General features: G+C 44.3%; 1 long non-coding RNA gene across 3 annotated transcripts in view; it reads right to left on the bottom strand.

The window, feature by feature from the left end:
- Positions 1-22,575, bottom strand: part of LOC106016328 (uncharacterized) — a 108,299-nt gene that overhangs the window by 18,146 nt on the left and 67,578 nt on the right. The window contains exons 3-9 of one of the 3 annotated variants that reach the window (XR_011812377.1): positions 11,795-11,943; positions 8,675-8,912; positions 8,151-8,319; positions 7,732-7,860; positions 7,240-7,487; positions 4,801-4,904; positions 304-3,633 (exon numbers count right to left, since the gene is read on the bottom strand). This is a non-coding gene — a long non-coding RNA (uncharacterized lncRNA). Of the gene's footprint in view, positions 1-303; positions 7,488-7,731; positions 7,861-8,150; positions 8,320-8,674; positions 8,913-10,655; positions 10,712-11,794; positions 11,944-22,575 lie in introns of those variants that run through there. The other 2 variants (XR_011812376.1, XR_011812378.1) reach the window with 2 other exon arrangements.

The raw sequence follows: 22,575 nt of genomic DNA, 5'->3' as shown, positions 1-22,575 counted from the left end.
AGTACAGCAACTATTGACAGCTGAGAGCTACAGTTTCCAGAGTGGTACCTCTTTCTGATGCTTACAGGCTTCATTTGCTGCATGAAAGCAGTGGGGTAGTTGTGCCTCCTCCCTGCAGGCATAAAGATAATACATGTAATGCAGTCTGAAAGATCTTGGAGGCAGAGGGATGCTACCAGAAATGTAAAGCGGAGACTCTCTCAAAGCATTCTCCAGTCACTGGATTATCTCAGTTTCAAAGGAGGACACACACACCAAAGGAAATGATTAAGGATGGCACGAGTTCCATATGAAAAAGCTCACCTTTTCTGCTTGTCCCCAGGTGGAGCGGATGACTTTCTGGTCTAACTCACAGCTGTCTGCCTGGACTCTGCAAGAAGATTTCTGTTTTGTCCCTGGACCTGCTCATAAAGGAGACCATGGTCTGCCATATATTGTATGAGGTGTAACCAGGAATTTGTTGTTCACTTAGAGTCTTTTCACCCCAGGGCAAACAGAACCTTACATGGCAAATACAACTAACATGCATTAGAAACAGGTGAGATTTCTCTTTGCAAGTGGAAATTAACTTATCTATTTATTTATTTGGCCTCTTGGGGATACCTCTGCACCAACAGGTAGGACTCAGTTGCTTGCAGAAAAGAGAGACTTCATCCAAGCAGTCCTGCCCCAGCCTCTCATTAGTCTTGTGGCAGATCCTTAGCAGTGGCAGTCTCTGAAAATCTCTTTCCTCCCTCCATTTCTGAGCTCACAGATGTTAAACACAGGTGATGCAGATCTGATGGTCCTGTAATTCCAGCTTCTCTTCATTTCAAGATGCTAAATCACATTTAAGGATGTTAACAATACACCAAATACCCTCAGCATACGACGTCTCCGTGTAAGCGATCATTGGAGCTGTCACAGGGATATTATTAATTTGCCAAGGAGAAGAAACACATTCTTCCTGGTTCTGAATGGAAGGGGAGGTGCCTGCATGGCAGCTTCTCAAACAGGAGGTGGGCCAGGTTTTAGTAAATGTTGAGGGTCCCCACCTAGAAAAACTTTTTTCTTTGTTTTTAATTATTATTATTTTAGGAAGCACGGGTTGAGCAATCCACCTATAATGTCTATTGGTTTTCCTCTGTTGTGATTAGTCATTAAAGTCATATCACAGCCCAGTCCTTGTTTTTAAACACAGCACAGTGTATCTTTTCCTGCTTAAATTTCCATATGATTTTTCTTTTTAACCTAAAACATGAAGTGCCTGTGGAATATGCGAATATGCCTTTGGGATAATCACAAGTAAACACATGGGTAGCAGCATGTTTGCAAACAGCTAACATTCTGAGACACCAGCCAACAGAGAAGCAGGTTTTGTGGCACTAGATGAAATTCAGCAGAGATTTGCTGGGCAGTTGGGGATATAGTTTCATTCCTCTGCACACAAGGGAGACCTCACCATGGGTATTTTGGGAGGGCTCTCTGTCTCAGGCTCAGCAGAAGAATTCGGAGTTCCTGTTTCCTACTGCTGTCAATAATGATATTCCCTCACTGCTACAACTTGCTGCCCACTTGGCTGCCTGTGGTATCGCTTGGAGACTACAGGTTCAAGAGCTTGCACAGTAATTGGGTCAGAGAGCCTCCTGAGAGGAGCCGGGCTGTGTTTCTCCTCATCCCAGTCACCATTTTAACCGAAATCCAATGAACACAAGCAAAATGTGGTCTTAGGTAAAACAGCCAGGCTTCTGGCATACTTTTGAAAATTTGCAAAATGATGCAAGGCATGAAATTCTCTTCTTTGAGAGATTTAGGAGAGCAGATCCTAAATGTCTTTCTGTAGCACAGCACTTCCCAGTCCTTCAGGTTCATATAATAGGATGTATTAGGATCCAGTTACAAGACAAAGTCCACTAGGGAGTGGAAGTGTGAAGCTTAATACAGTATCGCAGAAATGGAAAGCTTCTTTAATAGTACAGAAGGGACTTGTGCTTGAAAGCATTTAACAGAGCCTTGGTAAGTAAACTGTAGTAATTGAGCTAGCAGAGGCATTTAGCTTGAATACTGTGTATATGTATAACAAAATCAAATAAGCACCAGGAAGAACTATTCTTCAAAGGCATGATTTGAAATGCTTCTATTCCCTTTCCAGACTAACAGCATTTATTTGTTTTGGCCTGCACATTTCATTGTGCCATGTAACTACGATGACTCCTGGTTTGTGAGCATACAAAGATTTAAACCACAGTGCATTAATGTCAAGCTTCATATCTGCAGCTATTTCTAGTCCACCAGGGAATGCAAGCCTTCAGCTCCAGAACTTCAAACTGAAAACTCAGCAGATCATAGTATCCTCTGGGATTAGTCCTCCCACGTGCCTCTCTTGCTTCCATCTCTCTGCTTTCCTTGAGGTTCACATTATCTGGAGAGAAACAAGGGTGCTAAAAGGCATGGGAGTGGAGATAAATAACAAGCATGAGAATTCTCTCAAAGAAAGACACTTCACTTTGGTTAGCTGTATGTCAGAACAAGCAGTCCAGAAAGAGAAAAAGAGAGGAAGAAAGGGAGGAAAATTCACAAAAATACCAGCTTTAAGGAACAGAACTCTATACCCAACAAAATTCTAGTATTGAATACAAAAGGTTTTCAAAGGTCTTAATAATATTTGGTCAAAAAACACCCATTGGAATTGTTTATATTATCCTTGAACTGAACCCTAGGATTTTCACTAAATAAACTTTAAGTTGGAAATGGAGGCAAAAAGCAGTGTTGTTCCTTAAATGCTGTTGCAGGACCTTACGGAAGCTGAGATTTGAAAACGTGTAAGTCTGTTCTCCACTGGGAAGGTGGTCTTGCATAGAGATGAGTCCTAAGATGATGATCCCAAGAACTAGACTTGCCACTGTGACACCGTATTAAATTCTTACTGAGTAAGGTTGAAGTAAAATATTTTAACTTCACTGTTTAAAGTGGAAAGTGGAGATTCATTCTGAAATTTTAAGATTTTCCTTTTGCTAGAAAATCTTTTCAATTTTTGGGCTCAACTTTACATGGTAAACCATGGTGAACAGGAACTCCCTAGACAGGAGTTTAGTTTAACCTGTTTGGGCACCTTTGATAGTGAGGAGAATTCCAGTTCCTGAATTTTCATCTGAACATGAGGAAAATGAATGAAATTGTCCACTAGGAAGGAAAGAACCCTTCACGAAGTTCAGCCCCAGATTTTTATGATGATACTTAAAGGATGCTGAGAAATGAATAGAAGACAAGACAGGAGAAGGATAAAAACAAAGAAAAGTAAAATAGGCAACAAAAGGAAAAGGGATCAACATGATGCAATGATGGCAGCTCACTGAGAAGAGTAGTCTTATGGAAAAGAATCAGTTGCAACCCATTTTGGAGGCAGGGAACACAAGGGTCAAAGGACTAAAGAGAGCTTGTGTTGTGGCTTTATCAGACCTTCAGATGCTGTAAGATGTTTCTTATCAGCTGGGAAAGGCACATCTTCAGAACTGTACGGCAATCCTAGATTTTTGCAAAAAATCATGTTCCAGAAAATATGTGCCACCAAGGAGCAGGGCTTCTGTCTGGAGAGCGGTGTCATAGCTGAATCAGAGACTGCTGAGCTTAGAACAAGGCACTAACTTTGAGTCCCTGTATTAAGCAAACAAATAAGGAAGAATCCAGCTCCGACTACTGAAATATTCTTATACAGGTATGTGCAACAAAACAGCATGATGGGAGAAAAAGGAATGGAAAGTCATTATTGTATACAGCTTCTGCACTCCCCCACTCAGCAAGGCATGCAGCAATTTGGAAAAATTAGGGTCTGACTGTTCTTTCTCTCTTCTTAGAGAATTTTCTCACCTCCACTGTCCCAGCCCACCACCCACCTTCCGAGAAAGCCAAAGCTCCAGTCATTTTTTACAATGTTTAATTCTTACTTGAAGAGCTTTTGTTACCAGGTTTAAGGAAAACAAAGAATGCTAAACAACTTAAACAGCCAACATCTGACAAATAGCAAATAATCAAAGCACTCAATTCACACATAAATGAGGCCAGGGATTGCCTATTATTCTGTCTTTGCACACTACCCAGAAAACAGGCAGAGGGGGTGCATTCTTGGTCAATCCCTAGGCACTGTCATAATAAACATGATTAATAGGCTATAATTTACCTGCACAAATAATTCAATGAACAAATACAAACAACAAACAAATTTAGGCAGCCGTGATCAGATCTTGAGCAGAATAAAGCAAATTCACTAAATAAATTGGTATCAACTAGTCCTAGTAATTGCATTCCATCTCCCAGAATGGCTCCTGTATTACTGACGGAGCCCAAAAGCCTACCAAGCATTTTACAGGCTAAGAGTGGATGCACTGCCTACACCCAAATGGATTTGCATTGACATTTTTATGGGGTTTTCTAGCCTCACAAGTATTTTCTAAGGAATGGAGTCTAAAATATCTCCGGTCCTCCCATAATATTCCTGATTAAGTAACAGGATCAGATTAGGTTTTGCATTCTTTCAGCCGCAGAAACAATTTACTGGGGCATTAAAACAGGAGCTCCTGGAGAAACAGGCCATAGATAAGCCCTCAGGACTGTGCTAGCTTTCCTTGTTATTTGCTCTCCCTGTGTTTTGATTGTCCTGGGTTTTAAGCTTGAGTTACACCTTAGCCAAGACCATGGAGGGCTGCACCAGTTTTGACCAGCTCTGGGAGAGGCAACTACCTCTTCTCTGCATACCATAGCTCTGTTCTACTTTGTAACTCCTCAGAAGAGCTCTCAATCTTTGGAAAAAAATGCTGAATTTACCTTTCCTGGCCCACTCATCCTCCCTTCTGCTGCCTGAGCCAGTGCTGAGTGTGGTGGGTAAGCCTGGCTTCCACGACAAGGTAAGATAAATGGAGAAACATGTGCTGCAAGAGATGTTTATTGAGTGAGATGCTAAATGAATAACCCAATCAATGCTGTAATATTTAATTCAATACAAACTTCAGATTGAGAGTGTTCCCCATTTATTTTGTGCTGTCACAGAAATTGTCGTTCGTTAGAGCAGGGCGCTATCATTAAGGAGAAGAGGTTTCCAGCAGGAAGGGGCTGGCTCCCGGCTTGGCAATGGTTGCAGACTTTGTATGATTGCGTGTGACCGAGAGTTTAGTACCATCCTTCCCCAAAAGGAGCTTTAGGGAAGGCAGGAGACCTTGTGCCACTCTCGCCTGTAATGCTCCCGCCCACTCTATTGCCTTGCACCAGCCTAACATTTTCTGCTTATGGCAAGGAGCCCTTTGCAGCTGTGTCTATGCCCTGGGCTATTTGGACATGCCAACCGTGAGTTTAAACCACCCTATTCTCTCCTTCTGGGCTCCCAGTCCCCTGCTGGGACACTGCCACCACTCATGTTCTCCGCAGAGGGCTGCAGCCTGGGGTAGGGGAGGTAAGCGAGGAGCTGTGACATGGTCCTGAGAACACAGGCACTGCCGGCTATGCAGCAAAAGGAGCAAGAGGAGCCTGCAAAACTCTTCCTGGGTGACATCCTAGACTGCAGACCTGCCCTCACCACGTCAATGCACGCATCTCAGCACTGTGAGGGAAAGGTAGCAAGGTCAGCCTCAACGTGCCAGCACACCCTGCTTGCACTTGGACTAGGCAGCCGGTGTCCCTGCCTGCTGGCATGCCGTCCCGCCTCACCACCAGCACCAAGTGCTCACCCCCTAACACACGTGTGTGTAGGGACAGCGTGGCAGGGGCTGCCAGCTGGCGGGACGCCCCTTGCTTGTGACAGGTGGCATGTTGTCTCTAAATCATCCCGGCCATCCTTATTCAGAGCACCTGGCACCCTGTCCCCCACATTTATAGCTGCCACTCTCGTAGCTCTCAAACCATCTGGTACAGCTCTGACTTGCCCTGTGCTCAATGGGCTTTCCTGTCCTTAACACTCAACCGAGCCGTGCCTGCAGCTCCTTCCCTGTCCCGTGCTGCTTATTTTTATTCTCCCTGGCCTCTGTCACTGGCCAGTTTGTGCCATGATCCAGGAAGATGTTTAAAGCATTGCCTGGCATCGCTGAAGCCCCATTCTTTGAACTAGTCTATTCTCTTTTTCCTGAGGATTCACATGAAAGCAGCCCCAGGTAGCTCGATATTGATTTCCACACGGGTGTTTGAGGAACTCTTTCATTCCAGCAGGTTGAATACCTTCAGTGGGTGTTCTTCAAAGCCAACTTCACTTTTGAATTGATCCCAGTTAGCTTATTCATTCCCTCCTCAAAGTCCTTCATTCTTTCTTCTGTCTCTCTCTTTGCTCTCTCAGGCAAGTCCTTAATTATCCCCCCGTGTTACTCAGGTGAAGAAGCTGAAAGCTGTGCTTAACATGTCCTCCTATTACCCACAGAGGACTAATGAAAGAAGGACTGATTTAGTGAGTCTGGATGCACATGTGTTTGCATGCTTATTTAGTCCTTTCAGTTCCTCCCTCGCAAAGGAAACCAGATCCTGCTGGCCCTTGGTGATGGGTAGCTGACACGGGCACAGAGTATATTTTTGTCAAGCTTCAAGTGCTCTGAAGGTTTGCAATTCAAGGTAATTTACGAGGAACCGTTTTGAAAGGAGAGCGCAAAACCTCCATATTAATTGGGGGTGATCTAGGAAGCAAAGCATCTGTCAATGCAGAGATAACAATGTATGAATACAAACAGAAACAACCCCCTGCTCCCCTTTTCTATCTAAGCCAGCCATCCATTCATCGATCCTAATCCTACCTCCTCTTCTCCCTTCCCTTCTTTTTATGGCTGCGAGAATTCATGTTTCATCCCCATTTCAAAGGCTCACGAGTAACCAGAACTTTGTCGGCGTCTTCATTTTAAAGAGAAAAAACAAACAGCACCCCCTCAGCCCCCCTTCTCCCAGTCTGTTCCTGCCAGAAACATAGCAACCAGCATGCACGGCTTTCTGCAGGCAGCCTAGTTTGCATTTAATTAGTTCTGTGATATCCTAAACTTCTTTCAACCTCCGCCCCCAGAACATCATTGTAGAAATCCTCACTCCGGGAGTGGCATGATAGAGCTGTCAAAAACCCAGCATCTGTGCCAGGAAGTGTTTAGAGCACTTGGGTTCCTGCATCGGGACACAACTTGCCCGGAATAGACACTGCTACCAGGAAATTGAGTCAATATAACGCTCTGCAGAGGAACAAAGATAGGAAATCTAAACCCAGCGATACAAATTGTGACAAACAAGGCAGAGATGTCACGTTACCTGCTCGCAGAGCATCTGGCTGGCATACCACTATCCACACCAGGACAGGCGGCCCATCTCCCCTGCTGGGAGGAGACAAGGGTTTTCCAAGGTGAGGAGGAATCTGGTGGGACTATCAGTCCTAATGCCCAGCATCTTCTTTTTACAGCCGTGCCTCGGTGTGCCAGCTGTGAGCAGGACCTCATGAGTCTCGCTGCAACAGGGCTTCTATTTTCATTGATCATCATTAGGCACACATTCCAAGGGCACTGAGTGGAAAAGAAAGAGTAATTTTACTCCAGAGGGAAGGGGCCTGTATGGACCTTTGTGGACACTACGTAGGCTGTCCTTGTCATGTAAGAGTGCTCAGGACCCTGATCAATCACCCTTCCCACTTCACCTTGCAGAAATCACCGCCTCCAGCCCCTTGCATTCCTGATAGCTCCATGAGCTCCTTCCCAGTCCTGGACCCTTCCTCCAAGGCTTCTGCTTGGACACTGCACCAGAACTTACCAAAAATGACGATGAGATCAGTGTGTGGCTGAGCTATGCTGGCTACTGGGGATCCTTGTCCTTTCTGTTTGACCTTTGCAGTCCTGAATTTCCACCCACAAGATCAATCTTTCCTTCTCCCTCCTCCTCCTAGACAACAGGGAGGACAGAGAGTGAAGTCAGAACACAGTGTCTGTCCCAGTGACCGTCTTAGGCAGCCGATGGGATAGTCATTTTTCCTCCCCTGAGCAAAGCCTCCCTTTTCTATCCGTTTACCCCTAACCCGTAAGTGATAAGTGCCAGCCACAAGAAAGCTTCCCACACTTGCCTGCTTTTCTGCTAGCCACAGCAAACCCAAAAACTGGAAAGCAAGCAGAGCTAAAGCAGGCAAGAGCTAAAGCAGGAGTCGATATTTTTAATCACTCTGTCAGCCCACTAACCCCCTTTGATGCTTCCACCAGTCTTGCAGTCGGCGAGAGCACTGCCGACAACGGTACCAGCACGGAGCGATGAGTCCTTCTCCTGCAGGTGCCCGGTGCATCCGAGCTTCTTGCTCCCTCCAAGCTCAGCCTCTCTGCAGGGGAGGCAGCCGCATTCGCCACCAGGACCCTGCGAACCAAAGCACAGAGAGCATTCACCTCATTCAGTTTCTCCCCCTCCATCCCCTGCCACTCTGCTGCTGTTAAACTCACTGCAGCCTCAGCCGCTTTATCATCTCATTTGCTTTCTGATCTGACACCAGTCTGCCATGCAGCTGATCAAAGGCAGAAACCAGAGTGCAGCCAGGCTGAGCAGCCCCAGAATTCAAACAAACATGTCACTTCCCATCTCTACATGTTAGACAACTTCACTTCTTTCTGTTACTGCCTCTTTTAATCTCTCCCTCCACACACATACACACACCTCCCCCCCTTTGCTTTCTCTTCATCCTCTACATTCATTTCCCAAGCACATATGCTGTCACCTTTTCCCCTTCTTTTCTTGATCTTTCCTGTCACTTTTCCCCTCCTTCACCCTTTCCTCCATGATCCATCTTCAGGACTCCTTCCTCCTCTTCCTGATGTTTTCACACTTTTTTTACTTCATTGCTTCACTTTCTGCCTCTTCCTCTCTTTTGGAGACTCTCCATTGTTTCACAGGAGTGAAGTCACTTTTTGGGGTGCAGAAATAAGGTGCCAGAAGGAATACTTTTTCCTGCAAAGCTGTGGGTAGGCTATTATTAGAATCAATATTATCTATAGATGTCCCTTGAATCAGTAAACAACCTCCTGCCATGAAGTCTTTAATGGATCAGAAGCCTTTCAACGCTTGGAAATCCAATGTAGAGAAGAAAGAAATTCAGAGGTCCATTCCTGCAAGGAAGGAAGGGAAGAAAGAAAGAGAGACAGAAGGATGCAAATAGAAAATAGAAGAGAGAGAGGGGGGCAAGAGGACAAGAGAAGCACAAAGAAAAAGGTATTTTGGACTTTTAGGAAAGGAATGGCAGGCAGTAAATACAAGAATACAAATATATATATATATATATATATTTAATTTTATAACATTGCTGAATTTCACTTTATTGTAATCCTCAAATAATACTTGCATCTCAGGCTGAACTAGCGATCCTTGGAATCCCTCTGGTAATTCTTTCCATCACCTGTAACACGGGGCTACAGATTACTCCTAATGCTGGATTTGGGTCCACGCTTAAATATTTCTGTCTGGAACAAGCTATTGCTCTATATTGGGAAGGAGACCAGTCCAGAACTGTTTAGGTCAGGAAATGAGCATTGAGTCTGATTGCTCATGGCACAAGGCTTTTGTATCTGATGGCAGACAGACTGCATACATTAGAAAAAGACATAGGGATCACATGTGAGACAGAAGAGGAAATTTTACCTCCCCTTCCCTCTCCATCAGGGCTCAGACCAAGCCTCGAGAGTTGAAAATGATGTTCCAAGCCTCAAACTAATCTGCAAAATTTGTACCAAGATATGAACATCTCTAAGGTCTTCAAGCAGGCATTTTGGTCTACACCCAGCTTGATTAAAGTATTCCTGGATTCAATTAACTGAAATATAATGAGATTATTTCACAACATGCAATCTGATTTTTTTTTTTTTTGGTTACAGTAAAGTGAGTGAGCAGTGATTACAGGGCTTAATACAGCAGGCCCTGCTGTACTGAAATCAAAAAGTGACATGAAATTAGGTCAAATTAGCCAGAACTTCCTGGGGAAAGCTGGGAGTGGGGGAAAATAGCTCTGCTTTTTCTTCATAAGTTTATTTTTCATAAGATAATTCTAGAAAATGTATTTTGTGACACATTAGATAATGCAAGAAGAAACAGTTTAAATGAAAGACACGTCATTTTCATAAAAATAAAACACACATTGAAACAAGAGTCACATACATACACAAAAAATCCTTTCTCCAGAATATTCCCTAATAGAAAAAAATCTTTCAAAATTGAGGACTCCAGTTCCCCTTGCACATCAAACCCATATTTCAAAAATCTGAATCCTGTAGCTTTTATTTTGTGAGAGCGAGGCAGCTACACACCTGTGCGAGGGCTGGCATGGAAGAGACTTCTAATACAACATTGGTCCACCGAGCACATTTTGAATTTGCACCACCCATCTCGATCCCCACAGCTTGGTGAAATGAAATGGTTGCTCTCTACATGGGCCAGCTAAGAAAATTCCATGTTTCTCTATACCTTTGGACCAGTCTCTGGTGAAGTGCCCATGTCAGGGTTTTGCTAGCTATGACAGTCCTGGAGTTGAACAACTTGCTGAGCTTCCCTTGCTTCATTCTCTTACTCATCACACAGATTTTAGTTCTACATCAGCAGCCAAGACGGTTCATTTCTATCACTGATAGCTGCCCCTTATGCCTCTGCAGGTACCACCACATGAATATTCTCTAAAAATTGTTCTTGTCCATTATATTGGGGTACCTTACCTTGAGGGTGATGCTTTTGAACCTCCTGACATTTCCAAATCTTGTAGCATGGGACACTTTGAACAAAAAAAGAAAAGAAAAGAAAAGAAAAGAAAAAAAAAATCACAAGCTAAGGTCCCTAAATCCCAAGTTCTCAGCTTAATAATGCGTTTTCAGCTGTGCAGTTCCAACATTCATAACTAGTGCTGAGAAAATAATTTGCAGCCAGTAATTTGCTGAAAGAATTTAGTTCCTTTCTCTGCACGCAGATGGTCCCTGAGCAAAATCAAAATTTCCTCGAATGTACTCATTATTTGAAAATACTCAACACATTTTTGGCAGTGCTTTTTTTCCCCCCCTTAAAAAAAAACAAAAAACAAAACACAAAACAAAAACAACAACAACAAAACCCTTACAGATTGATCACAAAAGCATTGCTTGTGTATTCCATAGTTAGTATTCTAGCCATGAGCTGCTGGTTTGTTGTGATTAATCGTAGGTTCGTAGCATGGTTTCCATTCCCCAACTAGAGGGAAAACAAAACCTCCGTAATTCTTATAGTCAGGTTTAGGCCTCGAAGAACCCTTGGGGTTTTGAGTTCCCTTGGGAAGGAGGAGCAGGTAAATTAGACTAGGGAATTTTAACCCTTTTAGTCTCTGGTTCTCCCAGGCTTTCCCAGATCATTCATAGTACTTACGATCCGAGCTTCATGTGGTCTTCATAAAAGGTATTGTAGCGGTGTAGCAGGGCCATACATTGGAGATGCATGCCTCCAAAAGGCACGATGGCATAGTCCCTGGCCCTGCATTGTGAAATCAGCTCACCGCAGAGCAGAACAAGAAGGCACACCTGGCAGACAGCAAAGTTGCACATTGCTGTGCTATAAGGTCATGAGGTGTGGGAATAGTTGATGGTAGCACAAAGATGGGGAGACAGAGGAGGCTTTTTAAAACTCGTGAGACCTGACGGGCCTGTACTTTTAAGGAGTCACTCCCAAGGACAAATAAATAAGGCTTCAAAAATAGATTGATAGCCTGGATCGGTCATTTAAAAGACATTACCTCTTTGCACACCAAAGAACTACATGCAAGGGAGGAACTTAATATTGCATTTAAGTGCGTTTATACCAGGGACTAGAAAGAGGAGTGCCATTTACTTACAGACTTGTTAAGGCTTCAGTAGACCCACCAGCTTGCTATTCTGTCCTCACGTTCACCTTCTCCTGCTTCCTTTGGATTGTCTTGATCTGCTCCTTTAGCTGGGACACTAGAATTTGTCCAGGGCTTAGATGCAAGCTGATGTCCTGGAGCTGAAGGGATGGGGCACAAGCATTATAAATCCTCTGAGTCATCCATGTCATCCATCAATCTGCTCTCTTTCTGTGCTAATGTGTGTTACTGATGCAAGCGCAGACAGAATTGTGCCACTCTTTGCAGCTGCTTCAGGGAAGAATCACATTTACATTACTAAATGCAGCTTTCCAGCAAAAACACAGAGTGAAGTCAGAAGACAGCCTTTGATAAGGAAGAAAGAGACTTTAAAACAAATACCCCACATTCACTAACATGCATTCAAATACAGACAAGAGGAACAGTAGTAAAAAAAACAAAAACCCTGACATTTCTGCTTCTAGCAACCTTTATCACAGAGCATGAGGATTTTATTCTTGCTGTTACCTTTCCTTTTGATAGTCTCTTCCAAATTACATCTAAACAGTTATTTCTTCATTCCTCCCAGTACTCTGTGGTGTTGGGTGATCTTGTGCCTTGCAGATGTACTCTCTGTTAGCCTACCCCAAGCTATGACCACCCATAAAGGTATAAAATATTTTTCCTTTCCTTGAATGTGTTCTGTGTCCACAGCGGAGCTCTTGCAAGAGGTCTTGAATTTGGCTTAGGAAGACAAAACAGTGATGTCTGTCTTGCTGCTGTACATCCCTGATTATGGTAGCTTATGAATGCTTTGAGAAAAGAAAAAAAAAAAGAGAAGGGTTTCAAAGGGAGTTACATTTGCATTCAGGTTAATTTAGTATATGAGAGATTCTGTTTGTGAGTCATAATAGGAAAAGACCTCATGAAGTCTTTGGGACATAGGAGATGCACTATGAGAGCCCAGCAAAATAAATTGTACACCTAGCCCCAACATTTTTGATACAGCGCTAGATTATTTTTTTTCAGTGTGTGACAGGATGGTAGAAGCTAAGGAGTTTCAACAGATGGAAAGGAGTAGCTGCAACAAGCCTCAGACAGAAAAGAAAGGATTTTATGGTATTTACAGTAACAACAACAAAAACAAACAAACAAAACCAAACAAGCCAAGAAGCAAGCAACCAAACCAACAGACAAACAAATAAACAAACAAAAATGAAACAAAATCAATCCAGGAGCAAACTAGGTGTCAGAGGTGATGTCAGCAGGTTTCGGAGAGAGCCTTTTATTGTGGTAGGTGATGAGGTCCGTATCCTTCAGAACTACTGTTTTTTCACATTTATTCTGGAAAGCACTGATGCACAGAATTATTCTTAATTAATATTCTGATAGCTGTTATTAGCTTTTTTTTTTTTTTTTTGATGGCAGAAGAAGACTTAAAAAAACCTGGATCTGTAACAAAGAACAATTCAGAGATAGGAGGTCAGTTCTGTGGCAACTTCCATGGCAATGGAGGCAAAAAAATAAAACACCAAGAGCTTTTATGAAAAGGTTGCTTTTTCCTTTCTTGAATTTTCTATTATGAAGTTAAAAACTAAGGAATTTCCTGAATCAGAAAGCAGAGGCTGAATCACTCCAGAGTTAGGATGTTTGAAATATAGGGCAAAATCTCAATCCAAACTTAGCAGTTCATTCCTCCCAAAATGCCACTCACTGCAGAACTCTCCCCCAAGCATTAAAGTGCTTCAAGTACGGATCCAGATGCAAATTCCTTAACTTGTTAAAAAGTCTCATCACTCAGGAAGTCAAAAGAGGACAAATGTTACAGTGTGAGCTTAGACACCTCTTGAATCAAGAGTTTGAAAAAAAGAAAAAGGAAAAACAACTTCATTAGCCAATCTTTCTTGTTATTTAAGCTCAAGGTTTATGCCAGATAGGACATGATATTCTAACTGAGGGGAGAAGGATATAGCAAACCAAGGTTTTATTAAGGCCTGTGTGTACATGATTTACTTTTCATTAGATTTAGTTATCAGCTAAATAGTAATTCGGGCAAGAGTTCTAGCCGTGCTTAATACTTTAGTCTTACAACAGAATAATATCTCCAGCATCATTAAAAACAAACATTCAGATGGGAACAAATTAACTCATTTCAATTCAGCCAGCTGCAAAGACCTCCTTTCTTTTCCTGTCATTTCAGAAAAAAAAATGATCTCAGCCTTTTCCAAATCACCTTTTAAAAATAAGTGACTTTTGCATCAAGCTAGTAAAGCCATAAAATTCAGGCCCTTGCTCCCCGCTAAGGGAGTCACTCCCTGGTGCCCCCAGGTTTTCTTGGAGAATGCCCTGCTCATGGGGTGGGCCATGCAGCCCACCCCCTCCTGACACACAGGTGGCACTGGGTGAGTGGTGATCCTACAAGACACTGTCGTGGTTTTATAGCTCACTTAAAACCAGCAGAGACCAATGTGCAAATCGTGCAGATCCCCAAGCCTGGCATCACAGGCTTTTAAGTATGCAAGCTGAATTCTGCACTGGTCTGGGGCTTCAACAGCAGTAGGATTGTGTGGTTCCTCCCTTGTCTATCTCCCCTCACTGCTGTGGCTGTGGCTCAGGCTGTCCTCTGTCCTTGTTTCACACCCTTGTTTCAGCTTCCCACTCCAGCTCTCACTGATGGTGTCTCCAAAGCAAGGCTTGGCCTTGCATACCATAACCAGCCCTACAGTATTTTGAAGCCCAGGTCTCATTCAACAGCTTCCAGAGAAGGATACTTGCTCCCACAAATATACCAGGGCATACAATAAACAAGGAATGCAGCCTCTGCTTTGACACCCATTTTGTTCATAGGCAATCAGATCCTTTCTATTCCTTTATCTGCTGCACTGGGTCTTGATAATGAGCAGCTCCAGCTCCAGGCAACACAACGAAAACTGCAGAAAACAACAGCAAAGCCCTCTCTTGTTGCTTGCAACTGGCTTCTGTACTTAAAGTTGGAGCGATCTCTCCTCTGTTTTTCCACTTAGATATTCTCTGAAGCTGTCTGACTAAACAAGATGAAGTCTCATTTATTCTTAGAAAAGTTGCTGGTCACCCATAAGTCCAAACTGAAGTTCTGGTAGGAAAGGCTTTTCTGCAGACTGTATCCGAAAACAACCCACTCGCAAACCCCACTTCCTATCCCAAAGCACTTTGAGGAAGTTTGGATACACATCTGAACTTTTCAGCTTGATGCAGTCTCTCCCTGTGACTCATAGAAATGTTTCCATGAATATTTAATTTTTTTAAGTTCCAAAAGGGAAAAAAAAGGCTTAAATAGGGAAAGAAAAAGACTCAAACAAATACCATAGCTGCCAACATCTTGTGACAGAAAGTCAATAGCTTTTAAATCTGCATAAAATTACATACATTTCCATGAAATTACCTGCATTTGCATATAGTGATGCTTGATGCTACAAGGAACTTGCAGCTCCTCCCCAAGACTCCCCAGATCCTGACTTCTCCTGCAGGCCCAGCAGCACTTTAATTCTGCCATCCTAGAGCTTTGAGGCACTGGGACTATCTGCGAGGGAATCACTGGGGCATTTCCACAGCTCAGTGGAAATCCCTCTCCAACCAGGGGCATGGGCCAGAGGCTTCTGGAAGTCTCCCTGGGACCTCTGTCCCTTCCCTCTTCCCCACTTCTTCCTCTCCTTCTTGGATGGAGAGGATGAGGCTGCTGGGGAGGACAACTTCTAGCAGGTCGAAGAAACCCCCAGCAAGCATCCTAAATGGACAACTTCTTCCGTGGTCCTCCCTCAGCTTAGGGAGAGAGCATCACGTGAGTAGCTGAAGGGTTTATTTTTTCCTGCCTTCTCATTTCAGCTCCTCATACTACCAGCCAAAGGCACTGCTCGGTGTGTTTAGGTTTCCCCTGGTGACATTTGTCCACTAAAAAACTGAACCCAGACCCACCAGCCTCCTTTTACAGCAGCCACGAGACAGGTTAGTAATGAGTTGGAACAAAATGAGGAGTGCTCATCCCACCCCCAGGCCCTGGCCTCCCTCTGTGTAACTGCTTTTGAAATATATTTGGTAACACACCGAATGTATTTAAAGGGATTGTGGAACTGGCCAATTTTCATGCTAATTAAAGTGCAGGAGATGGAAGTGAGCTGTTTGAAATACATTACAGCACCGAGGAAAACATATTGTGCGCTATCTCATATTTTTCAAGAGCCCATATTCAAATCCACTTTCAATCTGTGTGCACCATGCCTCTGCTGCTGCCTGTATTACCGAGCCACAGGCAGAGCGTGTCGTGCCCCTGTGCTGGCCCAGCCTTGGCCATGGGATGGACCTGGATGCAGAATGTGTCCCCGGGGACAGAGAGAACTAGGTCAGTGCTTGGGAAGGAGCTGGAGTGCCTGGCTCTCTGAGGGGAAGGCAGGGAATGGAGAAGATTGCTAATCTCCACAGACAGCATAGCCAAAGGGGACAATATTTAAATGTCCTGCAGTGGATGCTCACAGCAGAGAGCCAGGGCTCACAATGGTGTTTCTCTTGCAAGGACTGGGGGAAGCACGGTGTTCAATTAAGTGTCTGAGGGAAGGGAAGCTGCATACAGAAAGGCATTTGCAGAGCCAGTGAGCATCCTTTTTTTGCCTCTCTAGATAGCGAGATGGCCAGTTCTTACACACTGTCCCAGCTAGGCAAGACCTGGACTGGCATTCCTCAGCCAGGGGCATAGCTTTGAACCTGGGCTTCAGCCACTGAGGCTGCACAAGCTGCTTATCAAATACAGAGCAATCTAGTTACCTGGCAGGTCTGTTGAGAGCACTTGTTTTGTCCTATTTGCCAAGATAAGTTTAGAAACCCATTTCTTTTGGGGACATTAAATGCTGCCCTGTTGTTTATGCGCAGTTCCTTCCCCTACAGGAAGAGACCCCATCGAGAGAGCGCGCTCATGTATACGAGCCAGTTTCAGCGTCTGGCTCGGGCAGAATCCGCATGTAAATTGATGGATGGGAACGTCCTTGTGTACTTCCCAAGGTAGTGGTGCATGTCCAGCAGCCCTCCCGCTCCTCTCGGCATGCACCTCCCCGCAGGTGGTGTCTGGCAGAGGGGACGAGTTCTCCAGGCACACGTACCCATTCCCCAGGAAGCCTGCAGAGAGGAGGGTCTGTTTCTGTGCAGACAAAGCACACGACTCTGTTCTATGCATGATTGCTTGTATGTAGGAATTACTTGGCTGTTTTCCTTCTGTTTTCATCCCCTTGCCCTCTCTCGCCGTCCTTTGGATACAGGGGCTGCGAGCATATTAGTCCCTAGGGCTGGGAGCTTCCAGGCTGCACTGTCAAGTGCTGAGCAGTATTTCTTCACCCTCAGGAGGAAATCTGCTTCTTTAAATATTTGCCTGACTTCCTGACAGCTTTTTGACAGAACATCCACTCCCCTGTTAACAGCCATGTTCAGTGGCAGAAGACATCTCTATCAGGGCACCTTCTCCTTCGCAAGCAAAGCCCTATTCCCCGCTGGCAACAGATCTTCCTGCTCTCTTTCAGCTCGGATCTGTGTTGTCTTCTGTGAGGGCCTCGCTTCCCAAAACAGGATTTGGAGAGACAGCAGCCCCCAGGCTGGTACACAGATCGCAAAGGTTAGGCAGCAGCAGGTGAGGTGGTAAAAAAAGAGAGGTTCTTCCCACCTCGATGCCACCGGAGTACGGAGGTGGCAGAATAACAGCGAAAAGAGCAAATCCCTGTTCTTGTGCAATAAAGGCAAGTGTCTCTACTAAATGTTAATTGAGAAGTTTTCCCTTCCTTCAGAGTCTGGCAAGTGATCTGTGCGGGGGTGGGAGGAAGACAGGAATTACCTAGCAATATCTGGAAACACCCTGCAATCCCAGGGAACACGTGGCTCGGGTAGCGGCAGCAGCTCTTAGGAGGCAGCTAAAGCAAGCCAAGATGACACGTGGGAGTCAGGTCTGTTCCGTCTGATGCTGTTTCAGCTTTCTGGTGGCAGGTCCAGCTGAAGCTCTTGGCTTTGGAGAGGAGCTATCACTGGTCCATTAGGTCAGTTTCTGACTTAGCTCTGCCAGGGTGATGTGGCTGACTGGTCAGCGCAGTAGCGAATTCAAAGAGCGATGTCTGAGTTAAGTCATCCGTAAAGAGGATAGGATAGCCGGGTTTCAGGAGCTTGTGGTAGGCTAATCCTTTTAATAAGATGACTATCTGGATTGCCTTTGTGACATTGGAAATCACTGAGTGCCTAAATCCTGCTCTACCAGTGCCTGGCAGCTTATGGCATGAGTAGTAAATAAGAGTCCTAGCAGGAATGAAGAGATTGATTAATGGCTGATACCCACTGGACCATGGACTAGAGTATAACAGGGTTTCCAAAGGTAGACTTTGCATCAGGTTCACTTCAAAGTCAATGGTATGGTGGTGCCAAGATCTTTTCTGCAGTATCTTCTCCATGGACAGCAGGTCCTTTGCTGATGCTGGTGTTATTCATCACATTATTTTTCCCACTCAGAAGGTGGAGAAGAACCATCTATATAAGGTAAACTCAGGGGCTTGCAAGATCCTTTCATATTCCAAAAATAATGAGAAAATTAGGAGTCCCAGAGCCTCAAGAACCTCAAGACAGCTGTTCCCAGGTCTTCATGCTCTTTATGATGCTTGGATTAGGAGCACAAACAGTTTTTGCCTTGAAAAGCTGTCTCTCTGGCACAACCACAGATACTTTTGTTCAGAGGCAGCATTGTGTGCTGAGTGTCACCCAAAGGAGGGAGGGAGGGATGCTCTCCCACAGGATTTCTGGAAGGCACTGCCATTGTTCAGAGTGCAAGTGGGCTGAGGAGCTTAACAGATGGCTGCAGTGAGACATGGACTCTCTACAGATGGTGAATGCATTCCCTCCGAGATCAGTGGTGGGCTGGATGACAGCCCAATATGGTTGCAGGCTCCAAAAGCTTGTATTCCCCCCCCACACCCTGTTATCATGACATTTTCCTCTTTGGAGAATGGGAAGGGATTTAGAGAGACAGACACAGGGACATACATGGGTAGGGAGAAACCAGTGAAAATAGCTGATGCCATAAAAATAGGTATGTATCCCTCTGAGAGGCTGTCAACACAGAAGGAGAGGGCTGAGCAGTTATTGCTTGCTATTTGCCCCTGTGGACATCCTTCCAGTCCATGGCATAATACCTTGGTTTTCAAAATGTAACTTCTTTAATAGGCACCAGATCCCAGAAAGCAAAATGACCGAGGGTGGTGTTGCTGAGAAAAATCTTCCAAGAAGCCCCTCACCTGTGGGATATGTCTTTGAGATGATGGTCACCTTTTTACATACTGGCCAGGACTGGTTAGAATGATCCTCTGCCTGGATTTTGCAAATAGCATTTAAAATGCTGGAAGCCTTTTCACTAGTAATTTTCCAAACCTGATTAAATCAGTGGAATTAGACAGAAAATGACTTCCTGCTGCAAGCAGCCTCAGATTTGAATGGATCCTTATCCTTCCCATCCCAGAAGAGAACATCAAATTTCAAATTTCCCATCAAATAAGTAGCTTATCAAGTTTTATTAAAGGAATCAGTTAGTTTTTTAACCTTCTGAAAGTCAAAACAAGGAAAAAAAAAGTGTTTCGAGCCAGAAATAGCATATTAGAGAATTTCAACTTTTTTTTTTTTTTTTAATTATTATTTTTCCGATCAGGACATTTTCTGAAGACAATCCTCCTACAGGTGATATTTCAGAAATGCAACACTGGAAGAGGTCATTGTGTCTGGTGTTTAGGAAAGCACATGCTCGTTTGTTCCAGGATGATCTTGTGCTATGTAATAGTGGTGGTGGATAATATCAGCAAGCTGTCTGGAAACACTCTACTTGGATGCAGTTCTAGGTTTCACAATGAACACGTTGTAGCTTGGAGGATTATCTCAGCATAGTCAGTAGGAAGCCTGACTCACAGCCATTCATACTAAATGGTACCAACAAAAGTTCCTTTTAACTCTGTATCTAACTATAAGCTTATAAGATGATACCCATGAGGACTAATGCCATATTATCAAGAAAAAAATAAACTTCAGCAGGCTAATATTCTGCAAATAACCAAAATTGGGCAAAGGTCTGGATTAGAACCCGTCTCCTGACAGCTGCTGTGCCCTCAGCCCCAGGGCTTGCAGGCTGAGCAGTGCATGTCTTGGATTTCACCTGCTTCTAGTTTAAGGGAATGTCTGCAAGGAAGTTCACAAGAGTGGCTATTCCAAAAGAAAAAAAATACAGGGAATATGTCTCGCTGAATATAAACTTACTGGTGCAAGGATCTTAGTCTAACGCTGATGGAAAGGCCCCTTGTGCTACATTGCTTCCTTGCATTAAAGTGGTGTTAGAACACCTTGCAGGATCAAGCACAATATGAATGGTAAATCCTAGAGTTATATATAAAGTATGGAAATACCACACCAGCAATAGTGTTCCCAAGATGCTATATTTTGGGGAGAAATGCCAGCGTAGCAGTGCAAGTTGATCCCCAGTGGCTTTGCCAAGAGGTTCTGGGATTATTCCAGAGGAATTACTTTTAGCTTGGTCTCTCAAGTCTGCTAAATACTTCTCCATATGAAAACCACAACACCATATTGCTGAGATACTAAAACCAGGTGAGGAGAGAGAAGGACAGGAAACTTTAAAGCAGAGAGAGCAGAGATTTGCCCGGTCATGCTCCTTTTTTCCCTCCCCATCCCTTTTGTTCCAGGATATTTCCCACTGCTTTCCAGGCTTCATCTTTAAGCAGGCAAGCCCTGAAGCCACTGCAGCGAAGTGTGCTGTTGTACAGCCACTAGCCCCTTGCACTTCTCAGGGAAAATCCTCCTCCCAGAGGACTGCTTCATTTATTTCATTTGTCTCCTTTCCATCTCCCACCCTCTTCTCAGGGGAATACAACCCAGACAGATAAGCTAATGAGACAATTAGCTCTCCGCTCCCTGATTGAAGGGCCCTTTATTTCCCTAACCAGCCAAGCCAATTCTCAACATCGTGAGTGCTTGACTTTATTTCTACAATGTGATTCATCTTCCCTCTTGCTCATATATAAACCTACCATAAAAGAATATTATTAATGTTGCCAAGTCAAGCGCTTGCTTGTTAGCAAACACTTAGACCTAAGCCTGTTTGGGGAGCCTTAATTCACTCTCTTCTCTCTCACTTCCCTGCAATACACCTTGCATGGGTATTTTACTATACGCTTTAATAACCCTATCATACAGCTGTTCAGAGATCCCATTCCACACTCAAGACACAGGTTGGGCAGCGATCCATGAGCACCCATGAGCTAGTCACTATTTTATGTTTTAGTTATTTATTGGGTTGCCTCGAAACTTTACTTGCCACCTACCTGCTGTCACCTGTCTGCAAAAGCAATTGTTGTGATGCAGCATGCAAAGGTTGGGTGCAACCACAATGCAAGGATCATAGCTAAATGTAACACAGCACGTCAAAAACACGTCTTAAAATACTAGCACACTGCAAACTGGCAGAAAGGGAAGATGGAGATCTGAGACAAATTTAAGAGCTTCTCTTCAGTTTCCCTTCAGCCCAAAGACCCTACCTCCCAGGTGATCACACCACAGCCTCCTATACTGAATCTCCATCATCAGCTCCCTTCAGGCAGGTTGGGAGAGGAGATGGCTCAAAGTAGAGGGTGAATAGGGGAGGCAGTGGTGCCCTGCTGCTCCTCTGACCCTGTGTCATGGAGAGAGGAGCAGCTTTACAGAACCCCAACTTCTCTGAGGTCCTAGACTGAGATGCAGACCCATGCCAGCTGAAATAACAGTGGATTTCAAGAGGCCTGCAGGATCTGCTCAGTATCAGCACAAGGTCCCAGTTTTCCTGTTCTTTTACCACCCACTCCCACTGAGCTGTATAACCTGTTGTGACCATGTCACACAGTATTGAACAACGCAAGTTGCAGTTGGCAGAGGATCAGCCACTCATCAGCCTTTCCTTGGCAGCTCTCTGCCTGCAAGGCAGGGACCAAAGGGATGTTTAAGTTGTTCCTGTTACTTTAGCAAGTGGAAAAGAGAAAAATGGCAGATTACCTATGCCTGGAGCATCACTGTTAACTGTTGGGTCAGTTTTCAGTGTTGGTGGCTGACTGCATCCATCAAGCTCACGAGATACTTTCCAGTGCAGCCTGATGTGTGCTGTGTTCATCATTTACTATTGCATGCTTGTTCGTTTAAGCTGTCACATCACTTTTTGATTTCTTGACAGACTGTCACCCCAGATCCCCTTAAGAGCTAGCAGTGTGGCCTCTGAGACACAGCTGCCTAAGAGCATCTATGTCGTCTCTCCTTTCGCCTGGTGTTGCTTCTAAGCAAGTTTTCAAGGGGAACAGGAAGGGTGGAAGCCAATGTCAATGTCAAAGACAAAGAAAAGGTATACAGCATATCCATGCAGATAGCTGTTGGAGTTTTGATACATCCATCTATTCAGAAATATCATCATTTTTTGTCCCCAAACTTCTGTCCAGGCAGAATTTGAAAGCTTCATAAATTCTCTGGAATTTACAAGTGCATAAGCAGTAATAGAGCAGGCACCTGTCCACAGTTTTTGTACCCCAGCCCCATAAGTTATGGAAAGAAGCTCTGTGCAAAGTACGTTTGCGTTGTTTCCACCTGGGATCTCCCAGACAGGTAGGTGGCAAGCCTAGTTACTGCACCGCTGAACATCTTTACTTTAAAGGCATACCTGAGCATATTAACTTTCTTCAGCATTGTAGAAGGCCAATGCGTGCAGATGGACTTGAGTTGCA

Source organism: Anas platyrhynchos, chromosome 1 (assembly GCF_047663525.1).
Source record: "Anas platyrhynchos isolate ZD024472 breed Pekin duck chromosome 1, IASCAAS_PekinDuck_T2T, whole genome shotgun sequence".
Classification (NCBI taxonomy): Eukaryota; Metazoa; Chordata; class Aves; order Anseriformes; family Anatidae; genus Anas; species Anas platyrhynchos.
Note: the sequence above shows the minus strand (reverse complement) of the source record. Positions and strands in the feature narration are given on the sequence as shown.